The sequence below is a fragment of the Podarcis filfolensis genome, assembly GCF_964270895.1.
Source record: "Podarcis filfolensis genome assembly, chromosome: 7".
Lineage (NCBI taxonomy): Eukaryota > Metazoa > Chordata > Lepidosauria > Squamata > Lacertidae > Podarcis > Podarcis filfolensis.
The window spans coordinates 30,659,635-30,682,359 of record NC_139603.1 but is presented as its reverse complement, the minus strand read 5'-3'; the positions used below and the strand labels follow the sequence as shown (position 1 = coordinate 30,682,359).

The following is a 22,725-nucleotide window of genomic DNA, read 5'->3' as shown; positions in this document are numbered from 1 at the left end:
AATAAGGATGTCCAGAGTAGATTTGATTTCAGTAGGTCCAATCTGAGGATGACATAGTTGGATAGCACTCATTTAATTCAAATCCCTGGTTTTTTCCCCAAGCAATTTTTCATTCTAGGAATGCATTTGCATTACTCACTAGTATATATTAGCTGATGATCTCAACTACAATAATTACTGTAACACAAGCATTATTTAGTCCTGTCATTTGTTTATTTTTAAATATAAATTTTAAAAGCTGGGGTTGTATCCAACATATTTTGCTATTGGATCATCTCATACAAGAGATTCTGCTAAAAGACAGCTTGCATTAGTAAGATATTTTGCCTGCAGACAGGGTGCATTGCTCTTTTGTGCAACATTGAAAAATATTGCGCTAGTGGACTGACAACATTTGCTATAACCCTTAAAAGGAAAGCTGATCAGCCAGCAACCCACTCCTATACAGCTACCTGAGTCTAAGCCAGTGATTTGGTCCTCCAGCTGTTTTGGGACTACAATTCCGATCATCCCTGACCACTGGTCCTGTTAACTAGGGATGATGGGAGCTGTAGTCCCAAAACAGCTGGAGGGCCAAGTTTGGCCATCACTGGTCTAAGCCCATTGTCCAGGCTGTAACAATCACCTGTAACAGCTTCCTTTCCTTTAGCCTAGAAAGATGCTCATCAGCCTGGAATATGCAACAACCTATTTTTATTTGAAATCATGTTGACAGTACATTCAGGCCAGAGAGAGTACTTCTTTGCACAATGCATAATTAATATAAAGAATTTGCTGCCATTAGATGTGACTATGGCCATTGACCTAGATGGCTTAAAATAGCTCCCGTGGTCCCACTGCATTTGTCATTCTGTGGAATTAAAATGGCTAATCTAAAAGAGAGGAACATCAATGACAGAATGCAAACGGAGATATGAAGGAAAATCAGCTGGGAGTTTCATCTAAGCCCTGTGAATAACAAACTCCCAGGCTATTATATAATATCATCCTATTTAAACTTGTATGTTTAACAAATACCTAGCTTTGCAAATATCACAATATGTGATACAGGTAGGTAGCCGTGTTGGTCTGCTGTAGTTGAAACAAAATAAAAAAATCCTTCCAGTAGCACCTTAGAGACCAACTAAGTTTGTTATTGGTATGAGCTTTCGTGTGCATGCACACTTCTTCAGATACCATTCAGGTTATATGTTTTTTTAGTTTCTTCTGCTTTACAATGTTCTGTGACATTTGAATGAACTCAAGAAATGTCTTCTCTATGGCTGTTGATTTTATTGATTGATTGGCTTCTTCCACAATAGTATCTTAAACCTACAGTAAGGTCTGGATTCAGTTGCCATTATAATACAAAACAAAAGTGTGATTTACCTCGGTTATACCAGATCCCCAACAAGCAGCTATTTATTTCTGTACAAGTGACCTTTCAGCAGCTTTGAAAATCTCTTATTTCCTTCTCATGGCAAGAGATGGTTGCAAGAACTGTGCTAAGCACATTTCTGAAGATGTCAGGTTTGCTGAATGTATCACCAAAATACCAGCTCCCACTGAGAGGCAGGTGCAGAGCTTCTGCTATTTTGTCAGATGTGGGCAACTATTATGACAACCTAACTCTCTCTGAATTCAGTAATAAAGTAAAGATCAGTTCCTGGAAATCCCAAAATTATTAGCTGGGATAGTAGGTGAGCATTTAAATTTTTTTTTAAGTTTTAAATTGTGTTCAGGAAGTTGTTTTAAACAACCTTTAGAAGTTTTAACTATATTCTCTTAGTAACAACTGGCTAAAGACCATCCAATGAGTTTCATAACTAAGAGGTGTTGAAGTTGAGTCTCTGCCGTCCCATTCCAGCACTCTAACCATTGCATGAAACTGTCCCTCATAATTGTTAAAGCTTCTACATTCACACCAATAGCCACACTGAGCACCAAAATAGTGGTTGTATGCAATACTGTAATTTCAGGAGCTGAAGCTAACGGTTGTTGAGAGCAGCATTGTCAGGCTTTTAGACACACTCTGTCCTAATTGGTAATACAAGATGTGGTAAGACAAGATGTGTTGAAAACCCAACACAATCTACACTTAAAAAAAAAATAGAGAAAGACAGTAATTTAAAGAATGAAATGTTTCTTGGAGTGTCATATGGAGCCTATTACAGTGGTACCTCGCAAGACGAATGCCTCATAAGACGAAAAACTCGCAAGACGAAAGAGTTTTCGTTTTTTGAGTTGCTTCGCAAGACGAATTTCCCTATGGGCTTGCTTCGCAAGACGAAAACGTCTTGCAAGTTTGTTTCCTTTTTCTTAAAACCGTTAATACCCAGGGTGCATTGCTTGAAGAGGTGCAGTTCCGTGCTTCGCAAGACGAAAAATTCGCAAGACAAAAAAACTCGCAGAACAAATTAATTTCGTCTTGCGAGGCACCACTGTATTTGAGGCTAAATTGTGAACAATATAAACGGCAGGTAGGTTGGATTTAATGATCACTTGCTTGCAACAGATGTTTCTTGGGATTTCCTGCAGCACAGCTATGGTTTTTTTTTGGGGTTTTTTAAGTTATTACCCCAGAGGATGTCACAAATGGTTCTCTCTCACTGTTGGTCACAAACCAATACTTTGCTCTTTAAGAAGCAAATCCTTTGTGTCCACTTAAACAGAATTTGGCAGACAAGAAATCACTTCCTCTACCAAACCAGACTTTCCTTGCTAAACATTCTCTCTCTCTCTCTCTCTCTCTCTCTCTCTCTCTCTCTCCGTGCAATACTATTGACTGACTGACGTAGTTAATACTTCGGTCATTCAGCAATATTGCCCAAACAAGACTTGCACATTTATGTGATCACAAGCAGAAACGTTTGGGGCAACTAAGGATAGGTAATTTCAAGAGCATCTGTTAAAAGGCATAGTGGAAAATCAGTAACTTAGATCTTGGAACTGATTGCAGAATGCATGCCTCTGGGAAAAGGTGCCTAGAATACACTAGGCTATATGAGTAAAGTAAATGCGAATTTTAGGAACTGAAGACATAAAATTACAGTGCTAACTTGGTTTAAGAACAGTCCAGTTTAAGAACGATTCAGTTTACAAACTCTGCAAAACCGGAAATAGTGTCCCGGTTTGAGAACTTTACCTCGGTCTAAGAACGGAATCTGCATGGTGGAAGGGCACCGGCGGTAGGAGGTCTCATTAGGGAAAGCACGCCTCAGTTTAGGAACGGTTTCGGTTTAAGAACGGACTTCCGGAACGGATTAAGTTCATAAACCAAGATACCCCTGTACAGTAATTTGTTCCAGTGATGTGAGTAAGATTGGGGAGGTGTAGTTATACAGATTAAGTGAAGAGACGTAATGTGATTCTACCAAATTTCAACTCAGAGGCACTCTTGGTGCAAATAAACTATTTTCTTGGCAGATTCTGAATCTCACCACTGTTGCTTCACCCTTATCCTTTTAGACAGAGAGAGAGAGAATAATAAAGAATCATAAAGTTGGAATGGACCCTGAGGATCCTCTAGTCCAACCCTCTGCAATGCAGGAAAATATGTAGCTGTTCCTTATGGGGATCGCAAAGAGGGTAGGAAGAAAAAAGTGAATTTCATAAAAATGGCACCTATAAGAAATGAGCATCCTTGCTATGCTTCAGAAAGGGAAAGAGATGTTTAGACTGCATGATGCCTGACTGATGCTCTGGCTCCAGAAATTCTTCAGTGGTATATGTAACCCTGAAAGAGTCATGGGGTACTGAGAGGCAAGCTCAGAGCATCATGGGTTATGCACTATCCCAATACTCAAATCCAGTTGTAGTGAACCTGTGTCCTTTCAGATGCTGTTGGACTCCAATGCCCATCAGCCTCAGTCAGCATAACAAATGGTCAGGGTCAAGGATGATGACAGTTGTAGTCCAGCAACATCTGGAGGACCATAGGTCCCCCTGTGCTATTTTTCTAGAAAAAGAGGTGGCGGATCTCACCGTGAACACCTCCCTTGTTCTCTTAGAATGGCAATGGCACCCACCTGAGAGGTGCCAAAACTGAGTTCCTCTGAGTTCACCCTGGGTTCTCCACCCTTTCTCTAATTTAAGTGCCATGTCCATCTTCAACTCCTTTTTCTCATCCTGATCTAGGGTCTAGGGATAAAAAGCAAAAAGCAGAGACATCACCTTGCCAACAAAGGTTGGTATAGTTAAAGCTATGGTTTTCCCAGTAGTGATGTATGGGAGTGAGAGCTGGACCATAAAGAAGGCTGATTGCCGAAGAATTGGTGCTTTTGAATTATGGTGCTGGAGGAGACTCTTGAGAGTCTCATGGACTGCAAGAAGATAAAACCTATCCATTCTGAAGGAAATCAGCCCTGAGTGCTCACTGGAAGGACAGATTGTGAAGCTGAGGCTCCAGTACTTTGGCCACCTCATGAGAAGAGAAGACTCCCTGGAAAAGACCCTGATGTTGGGAAAGATGGAGGGCACAAGGAGAAGGGAATGACAGAGAATGAGATGGTTGGACAGTGTTCTCAAAGCTATCAGCATGAGTTTGACCAAACTGCGGGAGGCAGTGGAAGACAGGAGCGCCTGGCGTGCTCTGGTCCATGGGGTCACGAAGAGTCGGACACGACTAAACGACTAAACAACAACAACAATGTGTGTGTGTTTTAAATACATATATATGCAGCAGGAAGCACGGTCAGTTGTAGATTAACTAAATTACATGCATACCTTTTTCATCAATGTAAACATCTTTCAAAACAAATACAGACTGCCCAAGTTGTAAGGTTTTCTACCACAGTTTTGTTTGGTTGTCTACATGTTAACAAAAATATGGCATGATTTCCTTCTTCCTTGCTGTGTAGTACAGGTTGACAACCTTACTGAGTAGTAAACCTTCTATAAATTTACTGAGTGGTGATAGTATCAGTAATTTGTAGTAGGCGACATTTAGTGGGGAAAATATTATTCTGAGCTATACAGACTCACAAAGCTATATTTTAAAAGAATAGCTTGCCTTCCCTGCTTCCGCCCGCCCCCAGTTTTAAAATGACTTGTACAGCAAGTTTCAATGCTGACATAGAATTACTGACAATTTAAAGTCACATATCTGTGCATTAAAAAAACAAACAACCTCCCCCATCCCAGTGTTAGACCTGCACCAGACTGTTTCCCCCCTGCTCAAATCTGTCCTTATGATGAGTCTCTGCCAGTTTATCTCATTATGGAACATTATGCTATGCTCTAAGAAGCACAGCTACAGAATAAATGCAAACCTCCAAGCTGACAATTGACAAAGCAGCACACACACAAAAAGAAATTACAGTTGTAGGTTAATAGAGATCCAAAAGGAAACAATCAAATAAAAGGATGAGCAACAAAACAAAATTTTCATTGTTGTAGCATAAGCTAGAACAGTACTCTTGAACTGGGTCCCCAGCTGGATCACAATTCCCATTATCCCTGACCACTGGACTAAGCTGGCAGGAGATGATGGGATTTGTAGTCCCACAACATCTAGGGACCCAAGGTTGAAAACACTGCGAAGAACATCTTAGATCCCAAAGTTCAGGAAACCCAAGAAAATTCAGACAGATGAAAACTGAGCATCGTTATAAGATTAACCACTGGGGAAGAAGAAGTTATCCTCTGGAAAGGACAAGTTTCTAGCCAGCTTGAAAGCAGCCCATCATAATGAACTTCATGCACCAGTCAGAAGGAGAATGACAAAGAACAGACAAAAGAGGCAAGAGAGGAGATCTTGAAGTAAAAAATTGAAGTAAAAAATAAAATAAAAATAATGTGACACTAGTGAATGCAGTGCAATACATTTTATCAAATAACCCGCCACTCAGTCTAATAGTATCTTCCATTGATAAATGGAGACAGAGTTAACCGTGAAAAGATAAAATAAAGGCATTCCTGAAAAAAACCCCTTCTGGGGTTAAATGTGAGCCTATATAACAGAGAGGTAATACAGCAGCCACACTGAATGCAATCAATCATATTTCTCAGTGAGAAACACCAAATGAGTTTTCAGTCTCTACACAGACTTCCACAAATGTCCCTTATTGCAGTGCGACAGAAAGTGAGGTTTATTACATTTTCTGCTGAAGACCTGGGACTATCTATTAAAGTCTCAGGAGGAGCCCCCGGGACTTCCATGCTTCCATGAGTGGAAACAGGCATGCAGTCTTGAAGGAAGCAGATTTGGGATTGTAGCTGGAACTCACAGCCATAATCCCATAACATGTAGTTATGGAAACGTGATATGATCCTGCCATGCAATGCATTTTTGCTCCATGCCTCCATATTATTTGCACTTGGGTGGTGGGAAACATATAAGATCTGGTGACAGGCTATCATGTTTCCATAATTATATGTAGCAGGCAGATGAGCAGGGAAATCATCACAAGGATGCAATGGCAAACCTGCCTAGCTCTGCCTCTGTTGAGCCCAAGATGGCTACAGGATGTTGTGACTCAGCTTACCCTCATAAGAGACCTGACAGCAGTTCACTTTTTTGTGCTAATCCAGCTAGAATGAGCATCAACCCACAACTTCCACCATATCGATCAATATCTGTGCAGGTCTTTGCACACAACTGCTGGCAGGCAGGGTAGCAATTCGGATGCCTGGCAAGCCAGTTCTCCCAGCTGTCCAAATGGCTTGGACTGTGAGCAGATGAGAGAAGCCTAACATGGATATCATAATTTCAAAACAACCAGTCTTTTCAAAGCCATGCTTTCCTGCATTAAACTGCAGGTGCAGGAACCAAACCAGTTTTTGGAAAGGGAAGCAACAAAAAAGCTAGAGCTGTACATGGGCACACTTTAAAAAAAAATGCACAGCAGAAGAGGCATTTAATGCTTCTCCTTCTGCAGCAGGCAGCATGTTGGTTTCATTCTACCCAGGTCCTCTAGGTAGCTGTGCCCAGGGCAAAGTGTTCATGCTGTCCAGCCCTATTTGTGCTACTGCCTTTAATTTTCTCTCTTCCTAGGATACAGTTGTCCAGTTCCTTCCCCCTTCCCTCATTTGACTTTCGGGTATCCTTCCCATCTCTGGCTGTAGATGTACGTATATAATTACTTTAGAATGATGATGATATTTAACTTTTGCATAGCGCTTTCAAGTGTTCTAAGTGTTTCAGTTGATGCTTCTGTGTCATGGAGAGGCAGGGATGCTCTTTCAGCCCGAGAGCTGCATTCTCTCATGAACAGTCTTGGGGCAGGGGAAGACGCATGCCACTGATGGGTCAGGTAAGAGGCAAAAGCACATGAAGCAATGTGCGAGATGCTTACTTGTGTACTGCAGGCTCAAGGTGGGCAAAGAGTAACTCCTGGGCCCAAGGTTACCCATCCCTCTTGGGGAAGCTCTGGGCCTCCCAATGTTGCTAGTATAGCTAGCACCACCCCTGACCCATTGGCCATGTGTGCTGGGGCCGGTGGGAGTCCATCAACACCTAGAGAGTCACAGGCTTTCCTGTCTGGCAGGAGCTTCAAATGCTGAATGGAACGAAAACCAAAGTGAACGTTTTGGCAAGACATGTATTCCTGTATACCTCTATGTAAACCATAAGAGTTTATCTAGCATAAATGTAAAAGACGCAAGCAGATGGCTCCACAGTGAGAATCAACATTGTCATCTGTACTAGTGAAATATATAGGCAACATTTTGATACACAAATCATTGCTTTAAAAAAAAAAACCACCACATTTCAGCATCAGTCTGCATTTTTTTTAACCCTTGTGAAAATTCATCAGCATTTTTGTGCACAATTCTCCTAATAGACACATTTCACGTGCAATTTAATACACATTTTGCAAGCAATCTTCCCTAACAGAATTCATTTTATGTTATTTCTACTGATAAGTGCATTCTTGTGCATAATTTCCCTAACGTACACATTTTTATATGTATTTATCTGGATGGAGAAGTGCATCACAATATTCAGAGAAGTACAAATTTCAAAGGACAGCTCTGTTTTAGTTTGTATATTGTTTTAGAAAGTGCAAGTTGGGTAGTTTTGCATTGCAATCCGAACCAAAGTGAATGTCTCCCCCAACACTGAGAACAGCAAAGAGTAAAAGGTGAAAAAAATATTAAACCAGCTTCCTGGTACGTTTGCAAAGCTAAGTAGGGCATGATATGGTTTCAAATTGAATGAGGGTCCATGTGTTGAGATTCCTGCATTGCAGGCATTGGACTAGATGACCCTTGGGATCCCTTCCAACTCTACAATTCTATGATTCTATGACAAAGCAGTGATATGTTAAATCAGCAGTTCTGTCTAAGAGAACCAGTTGCATCGGGACATCTCTGTGGAATCACTTTTAAAATGGCAGCTACTATCTTACCCCAATCGTTCAGCCTGGATGCTGAGGTCCTGCGCAAGGGCCTTCTGGTGGTTCCCTCACTGTGAGAAGTGAGGTTACACAGAACCAGGCAGAGGGCCTTCTTGGTAGTGGCGCCAGCCCAGTGGAATGCCCTCCCATCAGATGTCAAGGAAATAAGCAACTATCCTACTTTTAAAAGACATCTGAAGCCAGCCCAGTTTAGGGAAGTTTTTAATGTTTAATGTTGTATTATGTTTTTAATATTTGATTGGGAGCCGCTCAGAGTGGCTGGGGAAACCCAGTCAGATGGGCGGGGTATAAATAATAAATTCTTCTTCTTATTATTATATATGTGATCTGGACTGATTAACTGCAGCCCAGAAAGGGAACAGACTATGGGAGTTCATGCATGCACCATCCTCAGACACTTTCAATCACTAGCAATGATCATTATGATCATCATCACTGAATAAGTGATGCAAAACAAAATATAAGCATGCCGGTCCTATTCAACCACTCATGTAAAGCACCAGCTATTTGAGTCCTTCCTACAAACTGGGATAAAACAGTAGAACAGTTGACTTACAGAAAGTAGGACTGCTTGGATATATAAAACCGGGGAACAACAGACAACCAACGTGCTTAGCAAGTCAGCCTGACACTTTGTCAAAAAAGAAATAATTCACAGAAACGCTGCATATGAAGTAGTCTGTGTTCAATAAATTCTAGAAACGAGTAAGATGTCTTGACAATAACTTCAAAGCGCCTCTAAAATCTTATAGGTTTCCCAATGTATTATTGCTTCAAAGAGATGAGTCTAAAAAAAGGTTTAGCATACGATTTTTTAAAAACCCTCTTTTCAAAAGTAGTATGAAACATACACACTGTACAATAGGGCCTTCAACAGTTCCTAGCAGACTGACCTTGTGCAATTGTTGTCACATTTTTCAGGAGATGGTGTATTGGGAAGCCTTTTAATGTGTAGTGTTTTATTGTGTTGTTATATATGTTGGAAGCCACCCAGAGTGACTGGGGCAACCCAGTCAGATGGGCGGGGTACAAATAATAAAATTGTTTTTTCCTTATTTATATAATATAACGCAATCAGGGGGCATGGCGCTTTAGAGTCCAAGAGGATTGCTCCCTGCCCCAAGGGGCTAACAAACTAAAATTCAACACAGGGAAACACCAGAAGGGGGCTAGGAGTAGAGGCAGTGGTAAATGGAGGTAAACCTTGCTTGTATCAGTTACACATACTTAGGTTTACTTACAGGTTTGGCTGCAATACCACCTGGCTTTAATTTAGAAAGGGATTCTTATTTGGCTAGACTGGCTACCTATGTTGCAAGTCAGATGAATTCTTCCACATTTGGCAGGTTGGTGTTCATGCAGGCTTCATAACTGTGCCATTCATTCACTTGAAGGCAAGTTAGAACCACCACTCAAAATGAAAGAAACCATAAAGATCCACAGTATTTCGTTTTTGGCGGTTCCTAACCATTATTGATTGATTTATGATGGAAGTGCAGGGCCTGAAGTGCCAAAGGAGTAAGACATTAGGAGATGAAATCTTGCCCAGTTTTCCAAGCAGGCAGAAAAGAAGAACAGCTGCTGAGTAGACTTTGACTAATGTGCCACAGCACAGCTGCACAGATGTTCAAACCTTTCACTGACATCATACTTCTGTTACAAGTAAAGTCTCTTTCATTAAAATCACCAATACATTAAATAAGCTCTCAAATATGTGACATGATCACCAGCAATTATATATTTATATGCAAGGGCACTTTCAAATAAAAGACTGCCCTCTGTAAAGTATGACAACACATGGTCTACTTGCAGCTGTGCAAATGCAAATGCCTCATTTCTACCACCAATACTTTTTGTAGCTACTTACATTACAAATATTTGTTTTCAATCTATGGCTTAACTGAGACACTCTTTTGGTTGTTGAGAAGGCTTTTTACGGAACTATTTGATCAACTGATTTTTGGAGCCCTAATTTCAGTGTTAATCATTATTTAATCAAACGTGTTGTGCTTGCTATTTCACTCACACAGCTCTTATTTAAAAACACTACAATATTTAATGTGCTTCAGAATACATAAAGAATTGATGCCATAAATTTACAGTTTGCAGTAAAAGTAGATAGTCAACATAATCCTCATAGAAACCTTTAAAAATCTATGGATATATATATTTTTATCAGTTGCTGCTATGGCAGTTGAGAAGGTACATTTCCATCCTTTAGTTCTGCTATAATATGCAATTCAAGACTGCTAACAGATCACTAATTCTGAGCATGTCAGAGTTTCAGACAATTTTCTTTTAAGTTTTGAATATTTGAATTTTGATGGAACAGTGGTGCCATTGCCAGTAACCTGGATAGATTTTGGCAGTATTTTGTGGCATCTAACATAATCAAGTATCTATGAAATTATGTTAACTGATGTGAACCAAGGATATGCATGGCGCCCCACAAAACTATGAGATAATGTGAATTTCAATATAAGCCCATGAAGAATAAAGAACAACAATCCAAAGCATGAAAAAATAGTAAATTGAAATATATTGATTCGAATTAAGATCAACACAGGCAAAACTACATTCAGAGATCCGAAGGCAGAAAGATCAATTTACTACATCAAATACTTAAGGCATGTGCATGACATCCCACTGAACAGCATCAACTACAGTGGTACCTCGGGTTAAGAACTTAATTCGTTCTGGAGATCCCCTCTTAGCCTGAAACTGTTCTTAACCTGAAGCACCACTTTAGCTAATGGGGCCTCCCGCTGCGCCGCTGCGCGATTTCTGTTCTCATCCTGAAGCAGAGTTCTTAACCCGAAGTACTATTTCTGGGTTAGCGGAATCTGTAACCTGAAGCGTCTGTAACCTGAAGCGTCTGTAACCCGAGGTACCACCGTACGTGAAAAGCCTTCCTCCACTTAGTTGTTTTTTGTTTTCAAATGTAAATAGTTGCATGTCATGATTTCTCTGCCCTTTCCACCTCTCTCCTCCTTCTCTCCAATACGTCTATTGCACATGTTGTCCCCGCCACCTCGCAAATTCAAATCACCTGAGACCTACAGAAAAAATCCTGATGTCACAATGGGTCTTTTTTTGGGGGGGGGGTATTTTTGCAAGTGTCACTCCCAAAATGTCACACACTCTACTGCCATTGGCTCAGGTACTCTTAAGGTCATAGGGAGCCTTGGGTCACACAAGGGGCTGCTATGGGAAAACTATAAAACATTTTCTCCTATATTCTGAGGTATCTGGGCAACATATGGCTAAACTAAAAGGGCAGTGAAGTGTATTAATGCCAATGACTTTCAGACCACAACTGTCTTGACAGTTGCACCAATGCTGGGCATTACAGTATTTTTTCATCACCACTAAAGTGAAATGAGGCAACCACAAAAGAGAACTCAAGATCTTGGCAAAATGCATTACCTCAACTTCCTTAAAGTGCCACACAATGAAATTATAACTTTTATTATGCATTTATTTATCCAGTGACAATGAAGGCAGCAGATGGCGTTTTCGTCAGTATGTAATGCAGAATTCTAGCATTTCAACTAACCCTCCCTTGATAAAAGCAACATGTTATTTTTAGATAGCTAATTTGTACAATCTCAGAGCCATCTGCTATTCTGAGATATACAGTACATTAAATGCACAGAAATTGATAGATTCAGAGAGTTGTCTTAACTCCCAGATACATTTGCTGACTTAAGGGTGTTAGGATGGAACAGAGGTGCCTCTCTACTGCTGCTGGTGGGTGAGTGGGGGGAGTCTGTTCCAAGGTCATCATTATATCTGCAAAAGCTCTGTGGGCACAGATTCTGAAATGTAGACCCCGAATTGGTAGGCCTTAAAATGAGGGGTTAGAGGTGGCCTTGGATCTGCTGGATCCAAAGTCCATTTCTCTGAGAGACCCCAGGATTAAGCCTTCCCCAGCTACAGCAGCCAAAAGAGGCCATTGTTTATTCCCAACTATAGGAAACAATGGTGGCAGGTTGATGTTAAAAAGAATGAACCACTTGGGGGGGGGGTCCATAAACTATCAGGGTTTGGAAGTAGCAGATTTTACACCTCTTTAGACTCCTCCCAGTTAGGATTGCTCTGCACACACCCCCATAAATATTTTTTCAAACCACTCTTAAAACTTTAGTTATTGCTAGAAACTTTTGAAGATTGCTGATTAAATATGACTTTAAAATGCTTCTAAAGAAATTAGGACTAGTTGGTCTTCCTTTGGTTTTATGAAGTGAATAATATGGCTGCTCCGGGTTCTCCCCCCACCCCAATTGTGGAATTTAGTTGAAAATAAGCAATTTTGGAAAGTCATTCTGAAATTGTAGGCAGCAATACTGACAGCCATCATGCCTACATCAAATCTCCTGCAAATTTAATGACGTATTTTAATGTTTTCTATAGCACAGCAATGGTATGTTCGTGATATTATAATCCCCTTTTGCCAAACCAAATTTGTCCCCAAACACTTGAAGATGACCCACTTTAAACTGCAAAGTCATTCTCCAAATTACTTCTGTTCCATTTGCTCACTATCAGCAGTGTGAAAGCAACAGAAAGAGAAATGGGAAATAGATTGACTCCGAACACCCTGATGCAGTGCAACAACAATCTCACAATGCTACGTGGCACTAGGTAAAATGCACATGCAGAAAATTCACTGATCAAAAGCTAATCCGAGACAGAGCCAAACAGAATTAACAACACTTTGAACAGCGAACTGCTAACCCAGAGCCTCTCCTAAAACAGTGTGATTGTACAGAAAACCCTGGGTTATTAATTGTCAATGTGGGGCCCACAAATACAATGGCACCTTTAAGTTCATCCTCTGATGCCCACAGAGCCCATGAGTCCCCTTTCATGGCACTCTTGATCATGAAGTGATGAGGCTGGTTACCCTTTTCTCCCTTGAAAAGCACATAGAGCCGAAGAGGAAAGTTGGAAAAGTGACATTCTTTCCCACTTCTTCTTCCAGCTCTATGTGCTTTTAAGGCTCAGATTAATTGTACTGGATGTGATTTACCTAGATCCCTTGGAACACTGAAGCCATGACAAGTACAATGAATGACCAGCCTGCCCATACTGAAGCTGCAGAGGTGGATGGGATCATTGTGGAAACCTCGTGGCAATTCCACCCCTCCTTTCTCCATGTTTATCAGGAAGACTGGAGGATATTTTGTAAGTGTATGGCCAAGGGGCCTGGAATATCTCCTCCACACACCACCCTTTCCTGCTCCCCAGATTAAAAAGTTGAGGCAAGGGTTTTTTTGCAAAGGGACTCTGAGTTCCTTACCTCAGCACTGGTTCGCCAGCATGCCTCTTATTTCCCTTTCCTACACAAAAGGGAAATGGATGCTTCCTTGGCTGCATAGTGGGAGAGGCAGAGGTAGGAAGAGTCTTTGGCTGGGTTACCAAAGCCATTCTGACCCTGAAACTGTATAAAGTGCTGTTTTCCGCCCATCGTGTTGGCCAGGATTTCCTATCTCAACATTCCATCTAGGTCTTGGACCACGACTTCTGCTTCCCTGTTTCATACTAAAGGAAGAGGAGCCATAGGTGGTTCTTATCTGCTGGTGACAGGCTGGCAGGATGAAGACTGACATATTTTACTTTCTGGGAAAGCCATGGTGCAATGGGGACCTGCAGGGCTAGGCTGTATTCTGTATCCAATGTATAATAACGGTTAATGTAGCTCTGGTGAAATGGGTCAGGATTGCCACATGGGTAGATAGAACAAGACATTGTATTGCTTGAAGGAGAATTTCCATTACTGAACTTGTCAACTGCTTCATACTGCAGGCTATGGAGGAGGAAGAATGTAATTTTTTGCTGAGCTTTACTGTAAAATTTACCATGGGGCGGGGGCGGGATCCTTCACAATCCTTTATGGGGGTGGGGGGACTGGTATTGCTATCAATTCAAAATCCGCCTTGCTGTACACTGTTTTCAAACATTTTCTGTAAGATATGTGTTTTCAATAACAGATTGAGCTTCACATATTACCCTTCCACTTAAACTTGACATATTTATTTCAACAAAGAAGAAACAATAGGTGAAGGCTTTGATAAGCAAGTAAACATCCTGCTTCCCCACTCCACAACCCCCCCCCCCAACTCAAACCTCCAGTCAGTTGTCATCCTAAAAAATTGCTTTTGGTATTTCTCAGCAGAAACGGACGGGGTTTGAAAGGAAACCAATAATGATATTCATTCTTTTAGCATGTTTCTTCCCGAAGAATAACAAAACATGTTGCAAGTTCTCTAAACAAATTAATCACCCAGCGGTGAGATGGAGTCATGACTCTGCTGGAGAACAGCGATCACGCTGGGTTAGGAAGAGGAGCCAACTGCTCTTGAGAAGGGATGCCAAGAATAACGTATCCTCTGGTGATGGGATATAATTACACGCGATGAAAATCTGACCAGGCACCTGTGTTATCAGCACCTTGGCCTTTGGAAATTGCAGTGGGGATGTCAACGATTTCACAAATCACAGCTTTTCTTCACCTCTTTTGGCATCCTCTGAAACGTACAATTTATTAGGAACATCATCCCCCCCCCTTTTGCTGCGACACTATTTCTCACAGTATTCAAAACACACACAACAAAAAACACATGTATAATCCACAGCCTAAAATAAAATACAAAGACTGACCATTCTTCCATTTTAATGGAGGAATCAGGGCAAGGAATGCACCCTAGGAAGGTCCAGTGCATTATTTATATATCCTATGTTTGTGTGTCTCTCTTTGTGTGCGTATCCTTCTGGTCATAAAGGTGGGCAATTTTTGTACAGTGTCTAGCTCCAGATTTGGGGGGTGGGGCTGGGCAATAGAGGAGATACCTTCCCACTCATTCTGCTCCTGCAGGAGCTTCAGTTGCCATCTCCTTTCCGAAAATACAGGTGCAGAAGCCAGGTGCAATGGGAGATATTTTCTCAGCAGCCACCAAAATTATGCATGGGTCACTAAGGCTATCACCCACTTCCCAACAGGCGGGACCCCTGGCAGGAGTGGAGGAAGCAAAGTGTGACCCTTTCACATGCCTCCTCATCTCCAACCTTAACCTCATTTTCCGATAAGTGCTGTGCCCAGAGGGTGCAAGCTGCACCCTACTCTCTAGGCTGCTAGGTGTCCCATTCCATGGGAAACTCCCTTATCATTTTGTCTTTGCAGGGGCCGCTGGGGACATTTTCCATTTCCCAATGAGGGAAGTGCTCCAATGCTTCACAGGGAGCACCAGCAAGCTTCGGCTCATAGAAATGCAGGAAACTGATGTGTATCGAATCAGGCCATTGGCCCACCCAGCTCAGTATTGTTCATGCTGACTAGCCATGGCTAGCCAGGATTTCAGGCAGGAGTCCTTGCCAGCCTTGCTTGGAGACACCAAAGACTGAACCTGCTTCGGACTTTATTATAGTGGTACCTCGGGTTAAGTACTTAATTCATTCTGGAGGTCCGTTCTTAACCTGAAACTGTTCTTAACCTGAAGAAACACTTTAGCTAATGGGGCCTCCCGCTGCCACCACACGATTTCTGTTCTCATCCTGAAGCAAAGTTCTTAACTCAAGGTACTATTTTTGGGTTAGCAGAGTCTACCTGAAGCAGAGTAATCTGAAGCGTATGTAACCTGAAGCGTATGTAACCCGAGGTACCACTGTACCTGGGATTCAGAAGTGTGACTGATTCCTGTGTCCTTAAGCCTTTCTTGCAGCATCCTAGTTGGTCCTTGCCTTAGAACACATTGGAGAAATGCACTGGAGCCTGAAGGTCACAATGCAATGCTCACTTTGTTTTTGAAGGCCATATTGTTATTTTTAAAAAAAGGGAAACTGGGTTGGGAAGACTTGGAAGGCAAGGAAAGGCAGAGGAACAGCTTGGGAGGGCATCTGTCTGTGGTTGTTCCTGGCGATAAAGAGACGCCTGATAACCATGTGCGAGAAATTCAGGAGAATGATTGTGTGGCCTTCCTTTTCTAACCAGGCTTTTGAAAGTCTTTAAAATGGACGTAAAAGAAGAATTGCTTCTTCCCCCTCTTCCTCAATTTCTTTTCCTGCCAATATCAAGACAATTACATAACATCCTTCTGATTAAATGTTTAAAAGCCTTAATGCACCATCTCTTACTTCTGGCAACGAAAGGCTCACTCTAATTAAAACCAGGAGCTGAATGTGTCTGCCAATTCTAATTGTCAGCAGTTTCTTGCAAGATTATACAATCCTAATTAAAGATAATTTTAGACAACAAGGGTGGGGGGGAATCTCAGTTTTGTGGGGAAAACACATATACAAAGTTTCTCTCCTATATATCTTTAGACAGACAGACAGACAGACAGGGTTTGTTTGTTTTTTTGTTTCATAGTAATGGGTTTGGGTTTAGAATCTGCACTACATATAAATTCCTCTGGCACAAATCTCTCATTTAAATGCATGCTGTTGCAGCAACGGAATTAAATCAAACCCTGACAACGAGGGTGGCTGCTATTGTCCATTGAAAACACACTCTTAAAGATGATGAGCTATTTAAAACACCCAAATCCTATTCTCTCCCTCAGCAATGTTATTACCATTGTGCAAGGGAGAGAGCAGAAAGGAGCTTGTTGGCTCTTTCCCCTATCCCGTGCTTCCCCATTCTTATTCCTGCAGCCCCTCACCCCGCTGCTGGGGACCGAATGTCTGCAGCAAAGTACCTGCTGAACTTGAGCAAGCTCTCTGTATGATGTAGAACCCAACTGTTCCAGGACTCGCAGTTGAGCAGGGAGCTTACTTGAGCATTGATAGGAATAACAATGGAGACATGTGCGGAAGAGAACAAGTGAAATACTAACAGAGTATTTGCCTTAATCCAGTGTTTCTCAAACCTGACTCCCCAGCTGTTGTTGGACTACAACATTATAGCCCAAGGTGTGGGTAAAGCTGAGTGGTTGTAGGGTTGCTAAGGCTCCTGAATCTTTAACAGCTGTGTTACAAAAAGAAAGGTAAAAAATGATGCTTTCCCTCCAAACTTTCAGATGTAACAAGGAAATTTCTGCTTATTACGCAGCTGTAATAAGCACAGGAGGGCCCTAACCATAATCACAAAAATATTGAAAACTTAGGTTGGTGACTTTTAGGCTCTTCCCAGCAAACACTGTGATCCTATACTTACAAGCACTTTGCTGGGCAATTAAGGGAGTGACAACATTGCTTGTACCAATAGTGCATTCAACTCATTTGGTCTGTGAGAGTTGGGGATTGGAGCAAACTCCAAAAGGAATACAGTGGAGTGGTCCAATCACAAGTGTAGATCAAATGCTTGCACTCTGATAATAGACATTTCACACATGTTTACATTCTCTTTCTTATAGCAAGAATTACAGACTCAATTCCTCCCTCCCCAACCATACCGTACAGGGCCTGCTCTGTTCTTTTAATTCCACAGTGGCCTGTGCTTCACAGATTTAAAGTATGGAAGGTAGTATCATGCTTTCCCCACTTCTGCAGGTGGAAAGAAGTTCCAGGGGTGCAGTGCTTACCTGTTTGGTTTCATTTGGAAGGGAGACACATGAGGCTTGTGTCATTTTGCAATATTAGAGTCTATTTACAAATATACAGTGGTACCTCGGGTTACATACGCTTCAGGTTACATACACTTCAGGCTACAGACTCCACTAACCCAGAAATATTACCTTGGGTTAAGAACTTTGCTTCAGGATGAGAACAGAAATCGTGCAGCAGCGGTGCAGTGGCACTAGGAGGCCCCATTAGCTAAAGTGGTGATTCAGGTTAAGAACAGTTTCAGGTTAAGAACGGACCTCCGGAACGAATTAAGTACTTAACCCGAGGTACCACTGTACAGGGCCAAACTTTCCCCACAACCACCCCAGGAGTGGAGTAGCTATCAATGATTCCACTCAGGTTCTGGTGGAATAGTGACAGCAGTTCCTGGGCTGTATCTGGTTCAAATGCATCCCATGTCTGTATCAGGGGCTTTCAGGTAAACGCTGGGTATTTTGATCACATAATTTTTAACAACACTTCCCCGAAGACACAGCTTGGAAGATTTTTTTAAAAATCTAATTCTCCTAACACTTTTACAGCAGACATGCATCAAAATATTTCCACTTCTTTAGAAAGAACCTTATATCAGGTTAAATACAAGTGCTTTAATGTGACACAGTTTACACAAGTCCTCCAACGCAGTGGAAGTCTTTAATCCAACCATTTTCCTTTTGATAGAGAAGGCTTGTTGCTAATCTCAAGAGGCCATGTGATAGACTTGCATCTAAATTCATTTAAAATTCTGTAGTTATATGCTAATCTACCCGGGAGAGTGGGGGAGAACAGGGAGACAGAAATGTCTGCTTTTCTTTTCGCTGAAATATAACTTATTAGAAAATACTTCTTAAAACATTCTTTCACCTCTGCCCCCTCCCCCCACACTTTCTCAGGTGACTATGTAAGCAGTCTTTCACAGAATAGTTTATTTATCTGCTCTGCAGAATAGTTCAAAATCTATGAGCCACTATAAAAGATTTAAAAGGCTTATAAGAAGCTGGAGTGGGCGGAGGATGACTGTCTTAGCACACTGTTTAAAATTACACCCGAGAGCAAAGAACATTTCCTTTTGGCTTCAATGAACGGCACAAACGGATTTGCTGCATGGGGGTGTTTCACCTGCGACATACACTGCACCAAGGAAGTCTTTTTAATAAACAAACCACAGAACACAACAAGTGGAAGCGAATGATTCTGTTCTGCAAAAGGAGGGAATTCTATCCACTAATGGAAGGAGGGGGGGTATTATTTTAGCTGATTCCCCCTCCTTGCCAGCCCCCTTCCCCCTCTTGAAATCTGCTCCAGGGGCTTGAGGAACCCTTCAAGACTGCATGAAACCTGGCACTGGAGACTGTGGGGATTAATTGGTCTAAATCCCACCACTTCTGTTAGCAGCGGCCTCTGCTAGATCAGAGACTCTTCTGCAAATCGAAGGACTCCCTTCTTTCCAGATATGGTATGAGTGGGGAACTCTTGGGGGACACAACCCCAGGTTTCCAGGGCCTGCAAAAGTTACAAAATCCTGCAGAAGTTACAAATCCCTTTGATTTTTGTTTGTTTCAGTGATGTTTTAATTATGGTTATCATGAGATATAAGAAATAACTGCATAGAAGAAGACACCTTCACCCAGGTATGGCTCCCCTTTATCACATACACAGCCCAACAAGACAACGACAAAAACCCACCAACAACATACAAATCAATATGGCTAACCTGATCCAAAACACCCACCCACCCCACTCACACATGAAAACAAGACCACCACAGCCAACCACAAATGAACAACCACACCCTAGACCAACCCCAACCTCTCTCACCACCAAAGGAACACAAGTGAGCAACATAGAACCTACACAAACAACACTGACACCAAACCCTACATATAGTAAGTAAAATAGTAACACCGTCGCCTGACCCCACCCCCACCCATCTTTCCCCCCCTCCACCTCTTTCCCCCTTTTCTTCCCAATGTCTCAACAAATGAAACCGATTTGTAAAAATGTTACATGGGAGGAAAAATACGAGAGAGACATTGCAAACACTTTTGTAAAACAAGACAATCTTTAATAAAAAAAGAAATACAAAAAAAAAAGAAATAACTGCAAAAAACGTTCTCGCAAATGATTGCTTTTGGGGAAAGGAGACATCTAAGCATGCTACTGTTATGCACACCCCACTTTGCCATGTGGTTCGGAGTTCGAGGGAGGAGTCCTGTAGGATTTCATTTTCATTGTATGAGAGAACACTGGAGAGGCATAGTGCCTTTGTAAATTTAGCTTTATGTCCAAATATGTAAGCAGAGCATAGAACCATGGGCTGCCAATAGCTCTGGAGAGAACTTGTGCAAACTCATCCCCAAAGGCTGCACACTTAGCTTCAGCTGACTCCAACAAGAAACTCTCAGCAATACCCTTGTTCCTATGAATTAAAAACTCCCTCTGCCCCCGTTCACCCCACTGAAGGTGCTGCTCACTCAGGAAGCATCCGTAGCCGTTAAGGTTCTTTTCTCAAATTCCACCAAGCATCACTTTAGGCACAATCTACAGCCCCACTCAGGTAATCAGATGGCCACCCCCACTTACTTCACTCTTGCTCTCTCAGTTAAGGCTTAGCTATCATGCCAAAACCCCCAAGGTGGATTGTGGCTGCAAGTTTCCCAAGAAGAGACAACCTGACAAGTTAACAAGATTTATTATCTGCTATTCGCTTATTGCAAAAGACACTTCCCCCATCAGTTAATGTTTGCCCCTCTGGATTAAAACGGCGGCGGCGGCAGCACATGAACAAACCTATCACTCACCAGATTATCAATATTAGAAAGATGGAAAAGGCAATGTTTACATTTCAGGCCCCAAGCTTTCCCAGCTACCCACAAATATGTCAGAATTGCCTTGGCCTAAAGAGCTCTCCCAGTCCCCATGTTTAGTGAGTTCTGAGATGCAGGAATATCACTGACATGATTAGGTCAAGGATACACAAAACCTTCAACTATCAAACTGGCTTCTGTCTCAACTGAATCTGCAAAAACCAGCAGCTTAAACCATTCGGAAAGGCATTCCTAGGTTTTATTATTTATTGTATGTGTTTGTAAGTCCATCAGTGTGCAAGGTTCTTTACAGAGTGAAGAGGACCTTGCCCAGAGGAGCTTACAATCAAAAATTTGATACAGGGGAAACAACAGAGAGAGGCTAGGGAAGGAGATGCAGGCAGAAAAACAGATACAGTATGTGCAGGCCTGGCTCCAGATTAGATCTACTTGGAGTAGGACTAGAATTGGATACAACCCAATTATCTTTGTCAGGATGAGAGTTTAGTTTTGGGGACTCTGTGGACTACAGATAGGTACAAGGAAAGTAAATGCCATGATTCTCATTTTTATCATGCCTTCTCTGACTATATTGGGGATTTTTTACCTGCCTGAATTCCTTTAATTTCTCCTATGCTTGTTTCAGTGCCTTTGTACTTTCAGAAGCTAGTAGACAGGCAGCTTGAAAAGTTTAAAACAAGATGGATGGCTAGGACTATACAGAACATTTCATTTCTCATTACTCACGATGAAGGCAGCTCATTAAAGTAACATTCATGTTATGTTTTTGGGAACTTGGGACAGGGTGTTTGTGGGCTGAAATACTGTTTATGTTGTATTTTTAGCTACTTCAGAACTTTATGTACACACATGGTTAATTTAGAAAGCTACATAGAAGACCACACAGAGTGGAAAACATCTGTTCCTCAGATCGTATGGGGATTTGTCAAAAACATTCCAACACTCTTGGCTTGCTGCATACAGAGAATGCTGATCCTCCATGAATGGTATTATTGGCAATATATTTGCATGGGAAGCATGGAATTTGAATAATTTTACCTTAACAAGAGATTCAAATTTGGTTGCATGTATTGTATGTATGGGAATGTAAAATTATTGCCTTTTTCCTCAGTGTTTCACAGGGACTCAAAGTAAAAAGCCTTTTTAAAGAAGGTCCACTCATTGGCCCCAACCAGAATGGATAAGGACATAAAACTGGGGAAATACGGTACTTCTGCCTTGCCTGAAGTCCTGGAACCCTATTACCAATCAGCATGGCAAAGAAGAGAGAGTACACAAAGGCACCTTGACTCCCTCAGCTGCCACAACATGCAGGGAAGCAAAGGTGGAGAAGTGATGAAGGCTGAAGGGAGGAGGGAAGCTGATAGAGATGCAGGCAGAATAATTAGGCTGGAATAGGTCTGGAATGGATATGCAGCTTCTGCCTGCATCTCTCTCTCTCATGGCTCTGTCTCCATCAGAGTTCCGCTCTGCACCTTGGGTGCAGGTGAGGGGATGCTTTTGTAGCATGCAACAAGGAGGAGGAGAAGCCATCCCGGCCTTGTGATTGAGAAATTTAAGTCCATAACACCTAGCGAGTGATGTCTCATTCTCTAGGACAGGATGGTGAAGAAACTTTAATCTGTCTTGCTCAGTTTGGGTTAGCTCATTATCTGGGTAAAGATACAGATTGTGAAAGTTGACTGTATCTTTGAATACACCTGGAAAACTTTTGGTATTTTGTGTCTCATTTCTTAAGCAAATTTTAGTTGTTAATGTTAAAAATTAAGCTTATTTAAATTTTCGTTTCTTTGGTTTGCTTGAAGAATAATGTCCTCTGTGATTGCGTATGAGTATTCAATAAATGTTGCCTTTAAAAAAGAAAATTCCCTGGGTGCGCAGCCTAATGGCACACCTATGCCAGTCACTATAGGCAATTGTAAACTAGATGGACCAGTGATCTGAACTGGTAGGAGGCAGCTTCCTGTGTTCCAAGTTTTTAAATTCATTTTGCAAACTTATTTGAGGTTTCATTA

At 41.7% G+C, this 22,725-nt stretch overlaps 1 protein-coding gene across 11 annotated transcripts in view; it reads right to left on the bottom strand.

Annotated features, from left to right (window-relative positions):
- Nucleotides 1–22,725, bottom strand: part of PHACTR1 (phosphatase and actin regulator 1) — a 246,338-nt gene that overhangs the window by 54,244 nt on the left and 169,369 nt on the right. The window lies entirely within an intron of this gene.